Below are 22,997 nucleotides of genomic sequence, written 5' to 3'. Positions count from 1 at the left end.
GGGTCTTACAGACCGTCGGAGGGTTTCACATAGAGTACTCGGGGCTCCCCAGGCAGCCCGTCCTTCCCCAAACCCATCGGCTTTACGCCGGACCAAGTTTCCCTCATAGACAAGGAGGTAGCGGACCTTCTTCAGAAAGGGGCCGTTGTACAGACACAATGGCATCCGGGGGGTTTCATCAGCAACCTTTTCCTTGTAGAGAAACAGGACGGCGGCTATCGCCCAGTGATAAATCTCAAGGAGTTCAATGGCTGGCTCGTCTACCGCCATTTCAAGATGGAGGGTATCCATCTTCTGAGAGACTTACTTCAGGAGGGGGACTGGATGGTCCGGCTGGACCTGAAAGATGCCTACCTCACGATTCCCATCTTTGCCCCCCACAGGCGCTTTCTGCAGTTTCAGTGGGGTCACCGGATTTACGAGTTTGTCTCCCTTCCTTTCGGACTATCGTCCGCTCCGTGGTGCTTCACCAAGGAGCTGAAGCCGGTGGTGGAGCGCTTACGCATGGAGGGCATCCGTCTCGTAATATATCTGGACGATATGCTCCTCCTGAATCAATGTCCCCAGACGCTGCTGTCTCACCTTCAGAGAGCGGTAACTCTTTTGGAGTCCTTGGGGTTCATTATCAACCAGGTCAAATCAGACCTTACCCCGGCACGACGCAATCAATCAATCAATCAATCAATCAGGTCATTTATAGAGCGCACTACTCACCTGTAGGGTCTCAAGGCGCTGGGTTGGGGGGGGGGGGGGGGTGCCGCTACTGCTCGAACAGCCAGGTCTTGAGCTTCTTCCTGAAGGAGAGGTGGTCTTGGGTCAGGCGCAGGTCGGTTGGGAGTGAGTTCCAGGTCTTGGCGGCCAGGTAGGAGAAGGACCTTCCTCCTGTTGTCGCTCTTCGGATGCGGGGGACGGCGGCGAGGGCGTGGCTGGTTGATCTGAGGAGGCGCTTGGGAGTGTAGAAGTTGATCCGGTTGTTGAGGTAGCTCGGGCCTTGGTCGTGTAGGGCTTTGTGCGCGTAGGTGAGGAGACGGAAGGTGATTCTCTTGTTGACCGGGAGCCAATGCAGATCTCTCAGGTGTCCGGAGATGTGGCTGCGTCGGGGGATGTCGAGGATGAGTCTGGCCGAGGCGTTCTGGATCCGCTGGAGTCTCTTCTGGAGCTTGGCGGTGGTTCCGGCGTAGAGGGCGTTGCCGTAGTCCAGTCGGCTGGTGACGAGGGCCTGGGTGACCGTCTTCCTCGTCTCGGTGGGGATCCACCGGAAGATCTTACGTAGCATGCGCAGGATGTTGAAGCAAGACGAGGAGACGGCGTTTACTTGTCTGGTCATGGAGAGGGAGGAGTCCAGGATGAAGCCCAGGTTGCGTGCGTGGTCCGTTGGTTTGGGTGCGGTGCCCAGGGCGGGGGGCCACCAGGAGTCGTCCCAGGCGGAGGGCGAGGAGCCCAGGATGAGGACCTCCGTCTTGTCCGAGTTCAGTTTCAGGCGGCTGGTCGTCATCCATTCGGCTACCTCTCTCATCCCTTCGTGCAGGTTGGCTCTGGCGGTGTCGGGGTCGTTGGTCAGGGAGAGGATCAGCTGGGTGTCGTCAGCGTAGGAGATTATGTTGAGGTTGTGTTGGCGTGCGATGGCCGCGAGGGGGCTCATGTAGACGTTTAAGAGGGTGGGGCTCAGTGAGGATCCTTGAGGGACGCCGCAGATGACTTTGGTGGCCTCTGACTTGTACGGTGGTAGGCGGACTCTCTGTGTTCTTCCGTCGAGGAAGGAGGTGATCCATTCCAGTGCCTTGTCCTGGATTCCGATGTTGCCGAGGCGCTGTACTAGGGTGCGGTGGCAGACAGTGTCGAAGGCCGCGGAGAGGTCCAGGAGGATGAGGGCCGCTGTTTCTCCGTTGTCCATCAGAGTTCGTAAGTCATCGGTGGCAGCGATGAGGGCGGTCTCGGTGCTGTGGTTCGCTCGGAAGCCCGACTGTGAGGGGTCAAGGGATCCATTCGTCTCGAGGAAGGCGGCCAGCTGTTTGTTGACGGTCTTCTCGATGACTTTGGCCGGGAACGGGAGGAGCGAGATGGGACGGTAGTTCTTGAGGTCGGTGGGGTCTGCTGTGGGTTTCTTGAGAAGAGCGCTGAGTTCGGCGTGCTTCCAGCTCTCAGGGAAGGTGGCGGTGTCGAAGGAGGTGTTGATGATGTCCCGCAGGTGGGGTGCGATGACAGCGTCGGCCTTGTTGAAGACGTGGTGAGGGCAGGGGTCAGTCGGAGATCCGGAATGGATGGAGTTCATTGTGCGGATGGTGTCTTCGGTGCTGATCGGGGTCCAGGTGCGGAGGGTGGTGGTGGGTGGCGTTGTTGCGGTTGAGGCTTGCGTGGGTTGGTTGCTGAAGCTGTTGTGTATGTCCGCGATCTTGTTGTGGAAGTAGGAAGCGAGGGAGTTGCAGAGGTCTTGCGACGGGGTGATGTCATTGTTTCCGGCGTTGGGGTTGGAGAGCTCTTTCACGATGTTGAAGAGTTCCTTGCAGTTGTGTGCGTTGTTGTCCAGCCGGTCCTTGTATGTATTTTTCTTGGTGGCGTGGATCAGTTGGTGGTGTTTCCGGGTGGCGAGCTTGAGGGTGGTCATGTTGTCCGTAGTTGGTTCCCTTCTCCAGACTTTCTCGAGGGCTCGACAGTTCTTCTTGGAGCTCTTTAGTTCGTCGGTGAACCATGGTGTTTTTCTGCTGCAGGGTCTGCTGGGCGGGGTTCTCAGAGGGGCGAGTTCGTCCGCGCCGTTGTTGATCCACTTCGTGAGGTTGACGGCGGCCTGGCTGGGGTTCGCTGAGCTGGCGGGGGGGTGCTGGCTCAGGGAAGCGGTGAGCTGGTCGGCTGTGATCTTGTTCCAGCTTCTTCGGGCAGCCTGTTGCTGGTGGTGGTGGATCGTTGTTCTTTTGAAGCTGAAGTGGACGCAGCTGTGGTCCGTCCAGTGGAGTCCTGTTGCGTGGCTGAAGGTGACGTCTTTGCTGGATGAGAAGACGGCGTCGAGTGTGTGTCCGGCGAGGTGGGTGGGGGTGGACACCAGTTGCTTGAGTCCGAGGTTGGCGAGGTTGTCGAGCAGGCTGATGGTGTTGCGGTCGCTGTTGTTCTCCAGGTGGAAGTTGAGGTCCCCCAGGAGGATGTAGTCGGCGGAGGGGAGGGCATGCGGGCTGACGAAGTCGGCGATGTCCTCGCTGAATCGTGTGCGTGGACCCGGGGGTCGGTAGATCAGGGTGCCTCTGAGGGTGGTCTTCGGGTTGGTGTGGATCTGGAAGTGCAGGTGTTCAGCGGTGGTTAGGGTGTCGTCGGTGTTGGTTGTGATGCGGATGGTGTCTCTGTGGATGATGGCGATGCCTCCTCCCGTCAGGTTGGCGGTGCGGTCCCTCCGGATGATCTTGTAGCCCTCCGGGATGGCGATGGCGATGTCTGGGGCTGAGGAGGCGTTCATCCAGGTCTCGGTGAGGAAGGCAACGTCAGGGGCGGTGGTGTCGAGGAGGTTCCAGAGTTCTACGGCGTGTCTGTGGACGGAGCGGGTGTTGAGCAGGATGCACTTCAGGTGGTTGCTGCTGATGTTCGGCTTGGCGAGTGCTGGTGCAGGATGAGTCCGGGTGCAGGTGAACTTGCAGGCGTAGCAGCTGAAGGGTCCGTGGGTGTGCTTCGGGGCGGCTCGATGACATCCAGGGATGCGGCCGGTGTTGAGTGCGATGAGATCGGCGGCGTTGTAGGATCGTCGGGTCGGCTTCTGTCGGTGGGGGCCGGGGGTCCTGGCGCTGGTCGCGGTCCAGTCGCGGACGGGCGCAGACGGGCTTACCTTTGGCGCGCCTTCGGCGCACAATCGGCGCGCCCGCTGCGCGTCAACGCTGCGCGTTCGCACGGTCGCCATTTAAGGCCAAGTGCGCGGGTGGGCGGAGCAGCTGGGAGGCGGGAGCGGGGAGGGAACAGAAGAAAAAAAGGGGCGGGGTCGGCGTGGTGGCGGGAAGCGGCGAGGAAGGCGGGAAGCACGAAGGGGGACGGGCAGACTGCGAATACAAGCACAAATGATGGTTAAAAAAGGCACTTAAAACGGGCAAAAACCACGAAGGTAAAACAATACAATACAAGCACAAATGATGGTAAAAAAAGACACTTAACACGGGCAAAAAAACTACGAAGGAAAGAAACAAGCACAAATGATTAGAAAAACAGAACTGAGCAGTGAAAGCAGGGTCAGCCGGCAGCGCGGCAGGCAGCGAGGCAGAGGGCACAGCAGGGGGGCACACGCAGCAGCTGGTGGCCGTGCGGCGCGGGGGTGTCCCACAAGTGGGTCACACTCACCTGTGTCGCACGGTCGCCTTTTAAGGCCAAGTGCGCGGAGCAGCTGGGAGCGGGGAGGGAACAGAAGAAAAAAGGGGCGGGGGCGGCGGTGGTGGCGGGAAGCGGGGGCGGCGAGGAAGGCGGGAAGCACGAAGGGGACGCATGCAATTCCTAGGTTTTATGATAGACTCAGTGGAGGCCACCTTGTCCCTTACTTCTCGGAAATTGTCCAAAATCAGACACGAACTGAGACGTACTCTGGCCCGTCCGACGATCCAGTTACGACATCTGGCCAGGGTGGTCGGCCTTCTATCGTCGTCCATTCAGGCGATCTTTCAGGGGCCCCTTCATTATCGGGCCCTTCAACGCCTCAAGGCCCTGCACCTTCGCAAGGGTCTGACCTATTCCCAGGTCGTTCCCCTCACGGAGGAGGCGAGAACGGAGCTTCGATGGTGGATCGAACACATGGACACCTGGAACGGGCGGGCCATTTTCAGTTCAAAACCGGATTTGGTGATAGAATCCGATGCCAGCGGCCTGGGATGGGGAGCGCGCTGCGGCGCTGTTTCTACAGGCGGAGCATCGTCATCCGCCGAAAAAGATCTTCACATCAACTGTCTGGAGCTGATGGCAGGTTCTTTTGCAGTGAGGTGCTGGACGAAAGACAGACTTCAGTGTTGTGTCCTCTTGAAGATGGACAACGTGGGGGCTGTGCGCTACGTCAATCACCTAGGAGGAACCAAGTCCAGGGCTTTGTCCGATCTGGCCCGTTCTCTATGGGAATACTGCCTGACCAACGAGATATCCCTGTCGGCGGAACACCTTCCAGGCTCCGCGAATCGAGTGGCGGATTGGTGGTCTCGTCACTGGAGGGACACCAGCCTTTGGCAACTTCGCCCAGACGTGTTCGAGGCGATCAAGGACAGGTGGGGTCCATACTCAGTGGACCTTTTTGCTTTGCGACTGGACGCTCAGCTGAGCCGCTACTTCAGTTGGCGCCCGGACCCGGAAGCAGCAGTGACCGATGCGTTCTTGCAGGATTGGAGCAAAGAGAGGGGTTATGCGTTTCCCCCCTTTGCGATGATCATGAGACTGTCCACCCAGATGAGGAGACAGCAGGCGGATCTGGTGGTAATCACCCCGATCTGGAGATCGCAAGCTTGGTTTCCAGCTCTGATGGAACTTTCTTGGGATTCTCCAATCCCTCTACCCCGCGTTCCAGATCTCCTCAGGAATCCTCAGGGGGACCCTCACCACCTCCTGTCCACAGGCAGCTTGTGCCTGATGGCCTGGCGGGTTACAGGAGACGCTGGCAAGTCCCGGGACTTTTGGAAGAAGCTGCCGCATTGTTGGCCAAACCCTGGGCAGATAGTACCAACAAGAGATACCGGTCTGCATGGTCTAGGTGGAGTAGTTGGTGTCTGCGATTACAGATTGATCCAATGGGGGCAGACATTGTCCACGTCCTTAACTTCTTAATTTCCCTAGCGAAGGAGGGCCTGGCATACAGGTCAATCAATACCTTCCGATCGGCCATCTCGGCGGGTCACGTCCCGCTGGACAACCATCCAATAGGAGAACATCCCCTGGTCTGCAAACTGCTGCGAGGGATAAGGTTATCAGTTCCTCCGGAACCTCGCTACTCGGTTTTGTGGGATGTCAATAAAGTTCTTAACTTATTTCGAGGTTGGCCGTCCAATAAGTACTTGTCCAGAAAACAAATTTCAGCGAAATTAGCAATGTTGCTTTGTCTGATTTCGTGCCGCAGGGTCTCGGATGTGAGAGTCTTGGACCTTACAGGTCGCATTTTGTCCCCGGACGGGGTGATCTTTCTAGGCGTACTAAGTGCGATTCTCGATCTATCTCGTATCCTGCATTTCCTGATGTCCCAAAGTTATGTGTGGTTAAGGCATTAAAGGCCTACGAAGTGGCTACTGTTGATATACGCCCACAGGGTGTCAGACAACTGTTCATTGCTCTTACTAAACCACACGGGGCAGTTTCATCCCCTACTATTGCGCAATGGGTGCGCTGGGTTATGCAGGAAGCTGGTATAGATACTTCCCAGTTTGGAGCCCATTCGGTTAGGGGGGCAATGGCGTCTAAGGCCTTTTCCCTGGGGGCTCGTCTGGAAGACATTCTGAAAGCAGCAGACTGGTCTTCCGACTCCACTTTCAAAAGATTTTACTTTAAGCCAGTCCCTTCTCTGGCTTCCCTGGTGGTTGACAAGCTTTGAACTAGCCTAATCAGAAGCCTCGGCTCCTGACATAGAATGAAAAATTTCCTAGCTAACGTACAGGAAAGTTTCAATTCTATTAAGGAGGCGGAGGCGAGGATTAGCCCACCCTGTCTTCTTCGAACCCTCCCAGAAGTTCTACGTTGGGTCGGTAAGTAAAATCTTTCTGGTGCAGCTTAGCATACCCATTGTGTTTGCAAGGTCGTTCTTATGTCAAATTGACTTATTAGTTGTTGTTACGAATTCTTACGTTGATTGATGTTCACTATGATGTTGACCATGTGGTGCATGGTTCAATTCCTGGTACCTTACGCAGTCTACTTGTACCGTAGGTGCAGAAGCGGGCAAGCAGGAATAACGGATGAACTCTTGTGGCAGTGTCCCAGTAAGAAAGAGGAAGATAGAGCGCCAGGAGGGGAAGTTATGAGGAACCCTGGCCTGGGATTGGTCAGCGAGCGGGACATTTTCTGTTTCCAATTTTCCCTGATGCTCATGGGAAATGTGGTTTTGTTACTAATGTTGATATCTTTTAATGGCTGCTGGAGTAGAATAAACGAGAAAGTTACAGCCTAATCCTCGCCTCCGCCTCCTTAATAGAATTGAAACTTTCCTGTACGTTAGCTAGGACATTTTTCATTCCTCTCTGAAGCCACTGTCACCCTACACAGGAAAAGTATACATGAAAGCTGCCAAGTGTCTACTTAAGAGGGCCCCAAATAGAAGGTGTACCCCACAAAAAGAGAAGAAACTGTGCTGAAAGACCTGAAGTGAATCAATATGAGAAATACTGGATCAGAGTGTGCGTGTGCAATGGAAATATGTAGATCGTAATTATGTGGTTTTAAGTGTAGTGGATAGTGGTTTCGTGGAGAGGCATGTATTGATTGGAATTATGTGGCGTTGAATTATGTGGCATGATGTGTAATTTTGTGGTGTGTAGTAGAATTGTGTTTGAATTTTGTGTTGTGGAAGGGAATTGTGTGGAGTTGTATCAAGTATATCAACGAGCAAAACATTCAAATAAGGTGCTGGGTCTTAACCTACTTCAAATCAGTATGGAATTACTACAAGATGATTTGTACACAGCACAGTATAATGTCTTACAGCTATGGCTACGTTTCAAAGCAGGCTTTGCCATACAAATGTAACTCTAAGCACTTACAGTTTAAAAGTAACAGAACACAGTAAAAAACATATAAGTTGTCCAGTGTGTCACTGGCATTCCCTGCTCCGGAAGCTTCCCTCCTTGTGCCTATGTGGGATCAAGGCCAAGTCAAAGATGTTATATCATTTCTAATTGTCTGCAGCGCAGGGGTGTACATTTCGGTGACATGCTAAACTGCTATCTTGCCACAACTTGTGCTGCTTCTCACCCTGTGTGACACAAGTTTGCCAGATTTACTAATGCTCAACATACAACCAGTGAGTCGAACATGCTCCGGGGCAGACAATTTCCTTAGAGGTCTAGAGGGGGGTCCGTCCGCGTTATCGGATACGTACACATTTGCCCCACTCCCCACTTTTGATGCGTTTGATGACCCGTGAATTATATTGCAAGTTCAGGTACTAACTCGCGATTACCTCATAATCCCTATGAAAAGAGTATTTTTGCAGTAGAACTCATCATCATCGGCTTCATCACAGAACAGTAAGCCTTGAAACACCACTGTCATAATAAATTGGTTTTATTGTTTAGCTGCTGAGGCGAAATTAACCATGTATAAGAAGTCATATGCAGGCCTTTGCAGGCTGCTTTGGCGACTTCTATTTGCAACAAGCATTTGCAATGCAATAGGTCTCACATTAGGAAAGTGTAAGCTATTGGTATTGTAAATGACAATTTTTTTTAATAAGTGTTGGCTTTTAAAATATATAAATTAATAGCATTGTTATTCACAAAGCCAATAGCTTACACTTTCCTAATGCGAGTCCTATTGGCTATGGCAATGCTAATTGGTAGTAAGCAAGGACAGTGCTCTTGTGGTGCTGAGTGATGATGTGGTTGGGCTGAGTGATGTGGTGGTGTATTAGAGTGATGTGGTGGTGTATTAGAGTGATGTGGTGGTGTCCCTGAGTGATGTGGAGTGAGTGGTGGTGCCCCAAAGTGATGTGGTGGTGCCCCTGAGTGATGTGGTGGTGCCCCTGAGTGATGTGGTGGTGCCCCTGAGTGATGTGGTGGTGCCCCCGAGTGATGTGGTGGTGCCCCCGAGTGATGTGGTGGTGCCCCCGAGTGATGTGGTGGTGCCCCCGAGTGATGTGGTGGTGCCCCCGAGTGATGTGGTGGTGCCCCCGAGTGATGTGGTGGTGCCCCCGAGTGATGTGGTGGTGCCCCCGAGTGATGTGGTGGTGCCCCCGAGTGATGTGGTGGTGCCCCCGAGTGATGTGGTGGTGCCCCCGAGTGATGTGGTGGTGCCCCCGAGTGATGTGGTGGTGCCCCCGAGTGATGTGGTGGTGCTCCCGAGTGATGTGGTGGTGCTCCCGAGTGATGTGGTGGTGCTCCCGAGTGATGTGGTGGTGCTCCCGAGTGATGTGGTGGTGCTCCCGAGTGATGTGGTGGTGCTCCCGAGTGATGTGGTGGTGCCCCCGAGTGATGTGGTGGTGCCCCCGAGTGATGTGGTGGTGTCCCCGAGTGATGTGGTGGTGTCCCCGAGTGATGTGGTGGTGTCCCCGAGTGATGTGGTGGTGTCCCAGAGTGATGTGGTGGTGTCCCAGAGTGATGTGGTGGTGTCCCAGAGTGATGTGGTGGTGTCCCAGAGTGATGTGGTGGTGAAAGCAAGCACTGCTTGCCGCAAAATATGTGTACATTCATACAGATTTTTTTTCCAATTTTAAAGCTGAATTTACCTATGTTTTTTTTCATGAGAAATCAAAAAAACACTCTTTCGGGACCCCTGCTTTAACTTACCTCACTCCTCGCCAACCGACCAATCTGCATCAAATGAGCACTGTGTGCTTCCAAACTTTAGTGTGCAAAGGGGAAGGGCATTGGAGTATGGCACAGTATGCAGAGAGAGGAATATAATTACAGATTTTGAGTGTGTGCAGATGCCACCAGGATGATCCCACCGTTATTTGTTACAGTGGTTATTGCCAGATTCCTTCTTATGTAGCATTGGAAGGTTAATTTAATGGCGGAAGTGACTGAATAGACTCTCACTCCCCCAATGCCTGGCCTATTACTATATTGAGCGAAGTTGTTTATTCATACTTTATTAACAGTTATTGTCATCCGGATGGCTCGCTTCTACAAGTACTCCCAAAGTATACTCTTTGGACTTGTACACCACAACCAAATTTGTTGATAACATCCCATAAATTCTCTCCCGGGCCTATGGAATGGATGAAAAATACTGTACGCTTTCTTTTGTTCACAATTCACCGATAACATCTTGGAAGGCGCAGCGTGGAAGTGGGACGGGCTGATGCACATGCAAGCCCCACTCTCAGCATCCCTCGGTACATTACTTCCTCTAATATCTATAGTTTTTAATTTAAGGAGTTCATTAGTCTATTGTAGCTACTCCCTAGCTTGAACGGGTCAGAGCTGTGATGGTTTATCAACGCAGTAGCTTCGGGGAAGGATTTCATAGCTGAGGTGGCAGCACCTTAATTAGGAAAACCAAGAAAAAGAGAAAATCACATTGCGCTCAGTGGGGGCCCCCACCCTACCTCTCCATCTCACTCGTCCCAGGGCTGCCAACGTAACAAACAAAAAGCCCCGGACCCTGCGACTTCACCGCCGCGGCTCGGGTGCCGTGCGAGACACAGGAAGCCAGACGGGAATGCCTGCTTGAGGGCGGGGCCACCAGCGCAGACAGGAAGCGGACGGGAGCCTACCCCACACTCCTGTGAAGAGAAGGGAGCAAGCATGTGACCCAGCGGGGCTCCCGTGCTAAGGAAGAGCCCCGTCTGCGCGTGCCCATCCCCTGTCCCACTTTCCCAGCAAGTGGATAATAAAAGATCTTTCGCTGGACGCAGCGCTTCGCGCTGCTAACACCAGCTCGACCTAAAAAGGAGTTATTATAGAAACATCGGAGTAACAATGGGACTTTAGTGCCAAACAACATGTAAGGTTGGTGCTTGGCTCATTCCTGCCCAAATCCAGTGATACACCTATCACAAAATAAGTGATGCCTGGCATGGACAAATTATGAGCCAAAACTACATGTAGTATTTGAAAAAGGGATAAGTCAACCTTAAAGGGGTTACTTCACCGCAAGCGATAGCGTTAACACCCGGCACACATGTGGGTAATGCACAAGTTACTACTTGTGTAACGATATATCTGTAAGAGACATTAGTTAGTGATAGATTCCTTACCTTAGAATATCCCCAGGCGTCAGACTGGATCCGTAATTTTTTCGCGTAGCAGTACCCTTGCGCGTCGGTAGGCGTCGTCTGCGGCACCGCGTCCGTCGTCGGCGCCATGATGATGTGGTTGGAGTACTTAGACGACGCCTCTGCGTGCTGACGTCAGTTCTTAGACACAGCTTTTCCGGGCCAGAAGCGCTGAGCCATGTTAAAAACCAACACTGGTGCCATTGAAACTAGGGCCCTGAAAGGGGAACACCCTAACCCTAGATATCGGTTCGCAGAACAGGGAGGATGGGTGGGTCGGTAAGGAATCTATCACTAACTAATGTCTCTTACAGATATATCGTTACACAAGTAGTAACTTGTGCATCTGAAAGAGACACGTTAGTGATAGATTCCTTACCTTAGAATAGATACCCCAGCAATACCAACCCCGGTGGTGGGTCTGCGAACCAATAATCACACCAGAAAGTCCTGGAGGACAGAACGGCCAAAGAAGCCATCCCTCCGGACTTGGCTGTCCAGGCAGTAGTGTCTTGCAAACGTGTGCAGCTAAACCCACGTAGCTGCCTGACAGATGTCTTGTAAGGGCACTCCCCGGCCCAGGGCAGTTGTAGTCGCCGTGGCTCGGGTGGAATGAGCCCGCAATTCAACAGGGGGCTGCTTCTTAGCCAAGGAGTAACACGCCTGGATACACAAGATGATCCACCGGGAGATGGTCCTCTTGTGCACCGCTTTCCCCTTCTTAGCGCCCATGTAACCAACAAAGAGTTGGTCATCCACCCGGAACTGGCGTGTGCGATCCAAATAGAATGAGAGCGCACGTTTTGGGTCCAGACGGTGAAGCCGCTCTTCCTCTTTAGAGGGATGCGGTGGCGGGAAGAAGGTTGGCAAGGTGATAGACTGCCCGATGTGGAAGGCTGTGACAACCTTGGGCAGGAAAGATGTCTTAGTACGCAAAACAACCTTGGCCGGATGGACAGAAAGGAAAGGAGGAGTACAAGAAAGGGCCTGGAGCTCACTCACTCTCCTGGCAGAGGTGATGGCAACCTGGAAAGCAGTCTTCAAAAAAAGAAGGCGGGGAGGACAGTTGTGAAGTGGCTCAAAGGGAGCGCACATCAGAAACGTAAGAACAAGGTTCAAGTCCCACTGAGGCATCACAAACGGAACAGGAGGGAACGTGTGTGTGATGCCTTTAAGAAAACGATTTAATATAGGGGACTTGAACAAAGAAGGTTGATCAGGCAGTCTTAGAAAGGCTGAAAGGGCAGAAAGGTAGCCCTTGATAGTGCCCAGAGCAGAGCCCTGCTGGGCATGAGAAAGAAGGAAGAGAAGAACCTCAGAGAGAGGGGCAGCAAGAGGATCCACAGCCTTTGCTGTGCACCATGAGACAAATCTGTTCCACCTGCAGGCGTATACCGACTTCGTGGAGGGACGCCTGGCTGCTAGAATGATGTTACAGACTTCAGGAGGCAAGTCAAATGGCCTCAACTGTCGCATGGAGGTGGAGACTGGACAGGTTCGGGTGGAGGACCGTCCCCTGCTGCTGCGACAGAAGGTCCTCCTGAAGAGGCAGACGAACCGGGGGATCGACTGACATACTGAGTAGCTCTGGATACCAGTACCTTTGTGCCCAGTCCGGAGCCACAAGGATGACTTGTGCCCGGTCGCGCTTGATCTTCTTCAGCACTCTGGGCAGAAGTGGTATAGGCGGAAAGGCGTACAATAGACCGCAACTCCACTCGCGACGAAAAGCGTCTCCGAGCGAGTGCCGCCTTGGAAATTCCAACGCGCAGAACTGATGACATTGCGCGTTCTCTTCGGTGGCGAATAGATCTAACCAAGGCTCTCCCCATCGCTGAAAGAGGCCTTGCGCCACGTCCGAGTTCAGACGCCATTCGTGATCCATCATGCACCGACGGATGAGCTCGTCCGCCTGGCGTTCAGAGAACCTGCCAGGTGTTGAGCCACCAGGGTCACGCCCTGGCGTTCCAGCCACTGCCAGAGGCGCAGAGCCTTCTGGCAAAGGGTCCACGACCCTACCCCGCCCTGTTTGTTGCAGTACCACATGGCGGTGGTGTTGTCCGTGAACACCTGCACTACACTCCCCCGGACAGAGGGGAGGAATGCTTTCAGTGCTAGACGAATCGCCCGCAACTCCAAAAGGTTGATGCGGAGCCGGGCCTCCGCCGGAGACCAGAGGCCTCTGATCTCCGCCTCTCCCATGTGGCCTCCCCAGCCCTGGAGGGACGCATCCGTCACAACTACGTGCTCCGGTTGGGGAAGGGAGAGGGATCTGCCGCTGACCCAATCGCGGTCCGTGAGCCACCACTGCAGTTGTCTCGCAGTGCCCTCCGAGATCAGGACGTGGTCGGAAAGGTTGCCCTGATCCTGGGCCCACTGAAACTTCAGGTCCCACTGCAGAGCCCGCATCCGCCACCTGGCGTGATGCACCAGTAGGATGCAGGAGGCCATCAGCCCCAGAAGCCGCAGCGTCAACCTGACCGAGACCCGGGATAAAGGCTGAAAGAGTGGAATCAGAGCCTGAATATCCCGGACCCGCTGTTCGGGAGGATAAACCAGAAACTGCGCTGAGTCGAGAACCGCTCCGATAAAGAGGAGCTTCTGAGAGGGGCACAGGTGTGACTTCGACACATTGAGGGAAAACCCCAGCTGGTGCAGGAGGTCTGCCGTTGTCTGGAGGTGGCTGACTACTGTTTGGGGCGAGCCCGCCTTCAACAACCAGTCGTCGAGGTAGGGGAAGACTGAAACCCCTAACCTGCGCAGATGAGCTGCGACCACCGCCATCACCTTTGTGAACAAAGGACTTGGCCGTAGCCCTGGAGTCCTTAAAGCGCTCAAGCGCAGGGTCTGCCTTGTCGCCAAAAAGGCGACGGCCATCAAAGGCATGTCCATCAGTGTGTTTTGGACATCGGCCGAAAAGTTGCCGGACCTCAACCAGGCGTGACGTCTGACCGCCACTGTCGTTGCCATCGCTCTACCTAGTGAGTCGGTGGTATCCAGCCCACACCGGATAGAATATTTGGCTGCATCCCGGCCCTCCATAAGGGCTTGGCCGAGTTTGGCCCGTACCTCCAACGGACACTCTGGCAGCACTTCCGCAACCGTATCCCACAGAGAGTGGGTGTAGCGGCCCAAGAGGCATGCGGTGTTGGAAGACCGCTGTCCCAGACTAAGGGAGGAGAAGATCTTTTTACTGTACTGCTCGTACCTCTTGGATTCCCTGTCCGGCGGAGCCAACAGGAATGCGGTCTGGGAATTGGAGGCCTGGATGACCAGGCTCTCGGGGGTGGGGTGGGTGGACAGGAAACATGGGTCACCCGGAGCCGGGCGGTGGCGTCTGGCCACGTTCCTATCTACAGGCGAACCTGTAGCGGGCTTGGACCAAGTGCCCAAAAGAACGTCGGACAAGGCCTCGTTAAACGGCAGCAGAAGCTCGGCGGAGCATGACTGCGGCATAAGGACCTCAGTGAGAAGGTTAGTCCTCACGGCCGCGACGGGGAGCTCAAGGCCCAAGGCCTTGGCCGCCCTCATCAACACCACACTATAGGTTGCCCCCTCCTCCGTAGCCACGGTAGGAGGTGAGACAAAGCCAGTGTCGGGCGAAGTGTCCAGACCACTGGCATCCCCAAGTTCACCTGTCCAGTCCTCTTGGGACTGACATTCACGTGTCAGAGGGTCCTCAGACCCCTCCCAATACTCATCACCCATCCCCTGATACTCAGGGTCAGAAAAAGATGGGGCCGGTTCATAGAAAGGAAACTCTCCGAACGGCGTCTGAAGCGGCGCCGCACGGCCGCCGGAGCCGGGTCGAGGGAGGCATCGGGGACGGTGCCGCCCGAGGGCGGCGCCGGGGGTGACACCTGGGGTGTCGGTGCCGGGGAGGTCGTTAAGTCCACCGGCGGCGACCCGGAACCGGATCCAGTGGGGCCGCGGAGCCCGTCGGAGGAGAGAGGGACCTCATGGCCATGAGGAACCGCTCGATCTCCTCCGGCGCCGCCTTAGGCTCAGGGACCAGAGGGTATGAGGCCGGACGCGGCGCCTGCGAATGCGACGGAGCCGCTTGGGCGGTGTCACCAGAACCCCCGGCCGCGTCGTGCGAGCGTGGGGGGAGTCGGAAGAGCGATGCAGTCTCTTCGGCTTCTTGTGCTTACCTGACGACTTCGACCCAGAGGAGTGATGTCGACTCCCGGAGCTCCGATGGCTCCTCTCCCGCGACCGGTCCCTCGACCTCCGTCCGGAGCGGGACCGTTCTCGGCGCGGGGCCGACTGCCGGAGTTCGAGCCGCTTACGGGACCGCTCCCGCCTAGCCTTCGAAGTTAGGGCCCGACAGTCCGAGCAGGTCTTGTCGTCGTGATCGACGCCAAGGCAGTGGAGACACCGACGGTGAGGGTCGGTGACCAACATCAGTCGGTCGCAATCCTCACAGGGCTTGAACCTGGCATCCCTACCGGCACTGTTCGGAGTCGAAAACTTCGAAAAAGGATGATCAAAAGATCAAAAAAGGTTAGTCAAAAAGTGACTAAGGTACCACTTTTTCCGGATCTGCGCTGCTGGCGTGGAAAAAGAAGAACTGACGCCAGCACGCGGAGGCGGCTTCTAAGTACTCCAAAGACGTCATCACGGCGCCCACGACAGACGCGGAGCCGCAGACGACGACGCCTACCGACGCGCAAGGGTACTGCTACATGAAAAATTTCCGGATCTAGTCTGACGCCTGGGGATATTCTAAGGAAAGGAATCTATCACTAACGTGTCTCTTTCAGATATGCAGAGCCACCTCTAATCAACAGGATTCTTCGAAACACCTTTAAACATTGCTGGGGGTGGGTGAACTTGTAGGGGTACCACACATATATAAATTAGCATAAATAAACATCAGATATGACCATGAACTAGTTGCAGCACAGAGATCGGCCCCACTCTGAACTGATGCTGCCCGTCCCCACTTCTACTTCCACTTCCTTCAACCTCCCCTCCTTTTCTGATCCAGACCCGAGAACAGTAGTTCATTTGCCCTCGCCTAGATAGCTTGTCATCACCCGGTCCGACACTCAGCTATGTGCGGATTGTCTTATTTACCGGCAATACTCTAATCTAAGATCACCATATAAATTACCATTCCCTCTCAATTAGGATAGGTTCTTATGTGATTCGAAAGTGTTGAAATTATTGACAATATATCTCTGTTAAAAGATTATAAAGAGTGGATATTATGTTAAACTTTCGGTCACCCCATGTATTTAGTGGCAAAGTTATCATTTTGTTCAGAGTTTCTGCAGGTTTTCAGGGATGTAGGAAATTTGAAGGCTGCTCCGTGGCTGCTATATGAGGCTGGGCAGCTGTATACAGTAAACAATGCGTCGGAACAAACGTTGGGTAAGTCTGAAGTTCTTTGCAACTGTAGCTAAAAACATTTTGCGACAACACTGGTAAATGGTTATAGTTGTACTAATTAGACAATTAAGTTCCTAGTGTTGATAGTTTAAAACCACATAAAACTAGGAGAGAAGGTGGCTGTGGAGGGTTGGTTCACTAAGAGGGGGAATTAGGTGAAAGTAAACGAAATGAGGAAGAGGGAAAAGGAGGAGGAGTTTGCGTTCAACAGGAATCACTGTGGGAAGAGCAACACTGCCTTCTTTCTACCTGTAAAACTGTACCCCAAAGAACTCTTAATAGCTCCTCATTATATATAGTTGCTCTTTACTACAAACACCAAAATAAATGAACTGTGCGTGCACTGTACTCTCACAAGGACATTATCCCTCTGAAACGCTTCTGCTGGCTAACGACAGGCAGGAGGTGGTGGGGAGAGGACACAGCCCAACACAGGATAAATGAATTATAAGCAGGAAATGCAGCGACAGGCTACCCAAAGCTCTCTGATACCTCCTCATTATAGTTAGTTGCTCTTTACAACAAGCACTGGCATAGCCAATAGGTATCTCCTTTGGGACCTTATGTTATCCAGCACAATATCCTTGGTGCAACAACATCAACTGCTGCATGGCTAAACACTTATGAGGTGTTTTAAAACAAGCAAATGCAGTACTGTGTAAACTTTATTGACAAGTCATGAAAGCAAAATATAAATAAAAGGTTGTCAAACACTCGGACAAACTTAGAGCTAAATGAGTTTATTCTTTAAACAAGTAGTGCCAATGCTAACAGATTTGAAGTGTACCTGAAAATCCCTCCTGTCACTGATAATTTTAGGCACTACATAAGTCAATATACATGTACTCTGCCACTCATCCCTGTACTCATATATCCTTCATCCACTCATTTACCAATCTGCAATAAAATAGCCACAAACCCAACAAGTAGATAAATTAAAAGAATAAACAAAGAAAAAAGAAAAGATGCTGCCATGTAAACTTGGTGGGCACATGGTTGCAGTACAAAATATATATTAAATATAGCAGCGGGTGCCCATCTTGCAATGGAATTGTGCACTGTCACTTTGAAGTTCCAACAAAGCTGCCATATGTAGAAGCAAGGTCTTGGTCATGTGGGAGAGAAAAAAAACCCGCAACAATACACTAAGTACCATACATTTCAAAGGTGAGCACTTAGTAAACATTGCACTGGGCAGCCACTTTTGAATGCCAAAGTTAATAGTGTATTACTGTTGTACCACTCAAGGCAACCAGCATGATGCTTTTAAACATGGTGGCCATCTTGGAACAGTAATGAACGAGTTACTTACCTTTGTAAATGCTTTTTCCTGGTAGAGACTAAGCGCAGATTCTTCACCTTATAATATTAGCCAGGCGTCAGAATGGATCTGGAAAATCTTGAGCAGGGCCTCTGCACACCGGTGAGTGGCATCAATCGGTTCTATGATGGCTGCATCAGAAGTGATGTAGCAATGCCCATATAAGTGTCACCCCGGCATGCTGACATCAGTTTCTTTCAAGATTATTTCTGTGCCAAAAGCACAGAGCCACTTAAAAAGATGTTTCACCACTGTGCAGTGTCTAACGGGATCTTAAGGATGAAGGGCCGGTTCGCAGAGTGGGAGGACCGGAGAGCAATCTGCTGTTAGGTAAGAGTTTCTACCGGAAATAGCGGTACCGCATATTCCTCACCTTAGAATACATGCCCAAGCAATACACCCCTGGAGGTGGGTCTGCGAACTAGCTGAAACCAGAAAATCCTGAAGGACAGAATGGGCGAAATGCCTTTGACGGACCGGACTGTCCAAGCTGCAGTGTTTTGTGAATGTATGGAGTGAGACCCCGTATCGGCTTGTCAGATGTACAGGACGCTTCCCCGCATACCAACATAGTAGAAGCAGCCTCCTCCCTGCAGGAATGGGCCCTCAAACCCTCAGGAGGCTGCTTCTTAGCTAATGAGTAGCAGATCTTAAAGCAGAATACAATCCATCTGGATATGGAATGCTTTAGCCCATCCTTGCCCTTTTTCACTCCAGTGAATCCGATGTAGAGCCGATCATCCACCCGATGGTCTTTGATGCGACCGGTGAAAGAGAGCTCTCGTCAGGTCCAGGTGATGGAGTCTATCCTACTTGCAAGGATGAGGTGGCGCAAAAAAGGTAGGCAAAGTGATGCTCTGACAGACATGAAATTGGATGACAACCTTCAACAGAAGAGGCATGTGTCTGAAGAACCAGTTTTTCCAGGAAAAAACTGGCGTACAAAGAGTAAACCAACAGAGCTTAAAATGTTGCTGACCCTCCTGGTTAAAATAATAGCCACTAGAAAAAGATAAAGAACCGTTGCGTAGGGGCTTGAAAGGAGAACACATGAGAAACATGAGGATCAGATTGAGGTCCAACTGGGGCATCCCGAAAGGGGTAGGAGGGGACAAGTGTTGAAAACCTTTTAGAAAATGAAGGTGACTTTACCAGGGAGGGTTGATCCGGAAACTGCAGGAAATCCGAAATGGACGAAAGTTAACCCTTAACAGGGCCCTGGGCAAGGCCTTGCTGGGCTAAAGGGAAAACAAATAGCAGCAAACTGTGCAATTGTTCCACCTCCTTAATGGGATGGGGTAGGGAATATCAAGTCGAAGAGTGACGGACTGGTTTAGGTGAAAAGGAGCTACCACCTTAGGCAGGAAAGCAACCTTGGTTTATACCACCAAAATTATCAGGAGAAAAGGAGGACAGGAACTAAGAGCTTGTGACTCATTGAGCTGGCTGAGGTAACAGCCACTAAAAACACTTTTTCAAAGGGAAGATTGTTCGCTACAAAAGTGAAGGGGGAGGTTAGGAGAATGACTGGTCATTCCCATTTTTCTTGTGTTCCTTATGCTTCCTTCTCTTCGGATGAGTGAAATGATGGTGACTAGGAACAAGGTCTAGAGCATCAAAACTGTTAACATCCCCTGCATGAGCCATGAAGAGCATGGCCTCCCTTTCCTTGATTGCTTAAGGAAGCAGCTCAGACAAAATGAGAAGGAGCTCAAGTCATGGTCTGATCCAAGGCAGAAGAGACAGATGGAGGTAGGGTGGGGTCAGTAATAGCTAGCTGTCCCTCACAGTCCCTGCCAGTCTTAAAGCTCGAAATCTTGGGAGGTAAGATTGCACTGTACAAGGTAAGTTTATTCTGTGAGTATCAACTCACAACTCGAGTGAGCTTAGAATCCTCAGCAAAGGAAATTGTTGTTGTGAAGCTGGGATGGTCGCTGTATGGTTTTGGTTAAGTCACAAAGTCACTGCTAGCCTCAATTTTAAGCCAGGGCACCCTGCGGGTGATGTTAGATTTTTTGACGTTTCCATATTCAGTCTGAAGCCTTGGGATTATTCTACAGATAAGGAATCTGCAGGCAGAAGTATCCATAGGAATGTATATCACTTTAGCAAGTCATTAAGCCATTGTCCATGTTGCAAAATTCTATCATATGAAGCCCCAGGAAAATTATAGAATGAAAAACCTTTCCATAATATAATTAATGATGTAAAATGAACAGTTAAAATATTTACAGTTAAAATTAAAAGAAACATTAGTGTAATACTAATTTATAGAAATATGCACTTAATATGTAATTTGTTAAAACCATAAACAATTATATCTAATAAAATATTAGCTTAAGAATAGGTAATGTGCAATTGATTTTAATATTACATTTATACTTGATTTAAATCAATATAACATTACTTAAAACGTGCTTTTTTTGGCTTCAGGGGAGGGTGGAGTTTTGGTTGTTAAGGATTTTATCTTTTAGAGTGAGGGGTGGCCAGTAAGAGGTAAGGTTTTTTTTAGGGTTTTAGAGATTGGTAGTGATTTAGGGTACCGTAATTTTTATGGTTCAAGGTGGGTAGCAATTTAGGGTATGGCATTTTTAAGGGTTCAGTGGCAGGTTATGGTTAAGGGTCTGAGATGGTCTTTAGGGTACAGAGGTGGTCAGTGTTTTATTGGGTAAAGTTTTCTTAAGGTTATGGGGTGGGTAGTGATGGGGCAAAAGGACTTTGGGGGGGTCAGAATGGGTTGGGTTAAGGTGGCAGTTAGTGATTTGGGGACCAGGAGATTTTTAGGATTCGGGGATGAGTACGGATTTGGGATGAAAATGTTCTAAAATAATAGAGAAAAATGTTAATAAAACAAGGTGAATAGTATATGTCAATATTTAGAATTATTAAATACCTAATAACTAAATTACATGACAATTGTTGTATTATTTACTTTTAATTATTTTAAGATGGAATCAATAACATTCAATAAATTGGCAATATAATACTTGTGTATTAATTTTGAAAATATACATTTCAATACAATTATTTTAGAGTATTTAATTTCATTGTTAGCAGTGGCGGCTCCTCTGTACTGGCAGAGGAGCGTCACCTTACTGCTCAGTCAGCAGACGATAAATAACACAATGTTATCATTTCATTTACCGCTGTGAGCCGGGCAATGAGTATAGGGTGGGGCCGGGTATGTTAGTTTTGCAAGCCGTCTTAGGACGGCAAAACAGATATGTACACTTATAAGGGCGCATGTCAGTTTGGCTGGCCATGTTAGGCCGCCCAAACAGACATATGCACATAAGTTTCTCCAACCCAGCTGTGTTGCACGGCCGGGTTGGAGAAAAGCCACAGGCTCCCAGGCACTGTCTGAACGGCAAACTAGGCTGCTCAGACCAATCCGGACGCTGCTCTCATGCTAGAAAGCAATGTCTGGATTCGGTGGGAAGCTTGTGCTTTGATGCCCATCCACTTTCGGGTTGGACGTGAGGAGCAACAAGGCAGCTGGCAGTGGGAGTGGCAGGTACGTATTTAAAATTGTATCCCCCCTGAACCCCCGGCGACCCTACCACCCTACAGAGTCAGCAGTTGCCACCGACCATTTGTACTAAAATATTACTAATATATATTTTTCACATGTATCATATCTCCTAGTCTGCTCTTTGATATTCACCTCTCTCATTTGTGTATCTCCCTCACCCAAGTTCAAAAAATCTCTTCAATGAATTTGTGTCCCACTTCTAGATCTAGTCAACGCCTTCAAGCTTACCTGCTCCACCTCTATGAAAAATATAAATCCTATTATAATAGTTAACTTGAAAAACTTTGCACTCATAGAATGCCTCTTGAGAGTTCAACAGTTGATGTTAATGAGTAATCTTAGCTCCTCAAACAAAAATAGTCCTGCATGGATCCTGGAAAGATTTTAATCATATATACACTGACCCCTGGAGTTAGTACTACCAAAAAGAACAGACTGATGTTAAGAACCTTGGCTTGATCTTGGATTCCAAACTTGCCTTTCAACATGATGTCAAAGTGAGCAGAGCTGTATTCTACAAGATGAGAACACTACAGATGAATATGTCCTTAATTAGAACTTCTTACACGATTACTGGCATCTAGACTGGGGACTCTAGGCTTTTAACTAGCAAGCTACAATGACAAGCAACAATGCTCCCAGACAAATACTATAGCCAAGTAGACTCAATTACCTCTACCTGCAAGGGTGTAATATTGGTTACAGACTGCAAAAGAATATCCTTTAAATCTATATGCATTTCTCACAGATCAGACCATGAGGCAGGACTGACATTTTTAAAATCTAATTTAAACCACAAACTTGTAGGATAAATCTCAGCTCCAGAAATGCTCTGCTCCTGATAAGTTCCTCTTTTAAAAAAAACTGTAATATTGGGAGCTCTTTCTTCGTACAGACATGCAAGTTCTGGAACAGGCTTCAAAATAAAAAAGAGCTTTAAAACATGCTCCCAAACTGAACAAAGGTCTATAGTCATCTAGAATTGAGAAGAACAAACAAAATGTTTTTTCTTAAAAACATAACTCAAGCGACTAAAAACACAAGAAAAACTGGTTTGTATTTGCAAACAGCAAAAATTTCCATCACACTCCATCCATACAACGCTAATAAATGCCTCATTATCAAGACTGGAGCACATCTCCTGGGCTCTCATCACACCGAAAACACTCAACTCAAAGGAGATACTTCAAATAAACATGTTTTTCAACTATGCACAAAGAGAGAAACTACTTACACGACCAACTGGAAAGTGCTTAAAGGTTGCGTCAAAGATTAGGAAGGCACTATAGAAATTGCTACAATGCAATACTGTTTTCAAATACGTCAGAAGTGAAGTTAATTCCATGCCAATCCAGAAGAGACTGCAAGTTGTTACGCCTGCCTTCTATAACGCAATGACAACCAATTCCTGAATCTCTTGATGCTGTATTTAAGAATACTAGACTGTCATTATGCAGACAGTTGTGCCAAGAATGACACTCTCAGCAATAGCCCGTGCTCTGAAAGGGGATAATCTAGTGTAAACATTTACTAAGTTTGGTAGGTATTTTTACACTTTGGTGTGTAAACTGCTTAGAGTGGGTTTTTCATAAGGCATGGGCTCAGTGTGGGCATGAGGTCTTGGTTTTCCACTCTGTCTCACTCCGTTTGTGATGTTAATATGTCCAAACTTTTTAATATTGGCATTGCTTTGACACAATGCTAAATAGGACAGAGATATAAAAACTGAGCCAGATAAAATACTAAACTCAGACAACGATCTATCTCAAGTCTAGCACAGTGGTGAAGACCATTCAGTTGTTTCAGACACTACAAAATGGTGAGATTCCAAGTGTATACCAACAGGGATAACAATAGCCCAAGCTCCATGAAGCAGGCAGTGTGCCCAT

The 22,997-nt window shown here is 50.4% G+C and overlaps 1 protein-coding gene across 22 annotated transcripts in view; it reads right to left on the bottom strand.

The window, feature by feature from the left end:
* Positions 1–22,997, bottom strand: part of RERE (arginine-glutamic acid dipeptide repeats) — a 1,170,479-nt gene that overhangs the window by 192,691 nt on the left and 954,791 nt on the right. The gene's annotated exons all lie outside the window — the stretch shown is intronic.

Source organism: Lissotriton helveticus, chromosome 5_1 (genome assembly GCF_964261635.1).
Source record: "Lissotriton helveticus chromosome 5_1, aLisHel1.1, whole genome shotgun sequence".
In the NCBI taxonomy this organism is placed as follows: domain Eukaryota; kingdom Metazoa; phylum Chordata; class Amphibia; order Caudata; family Salamandridae; genus Lissotriton; species Lissotriton helveticus.
This window is presented reverse-complemented; position numbering and strand designations above follow the sequence as displayed.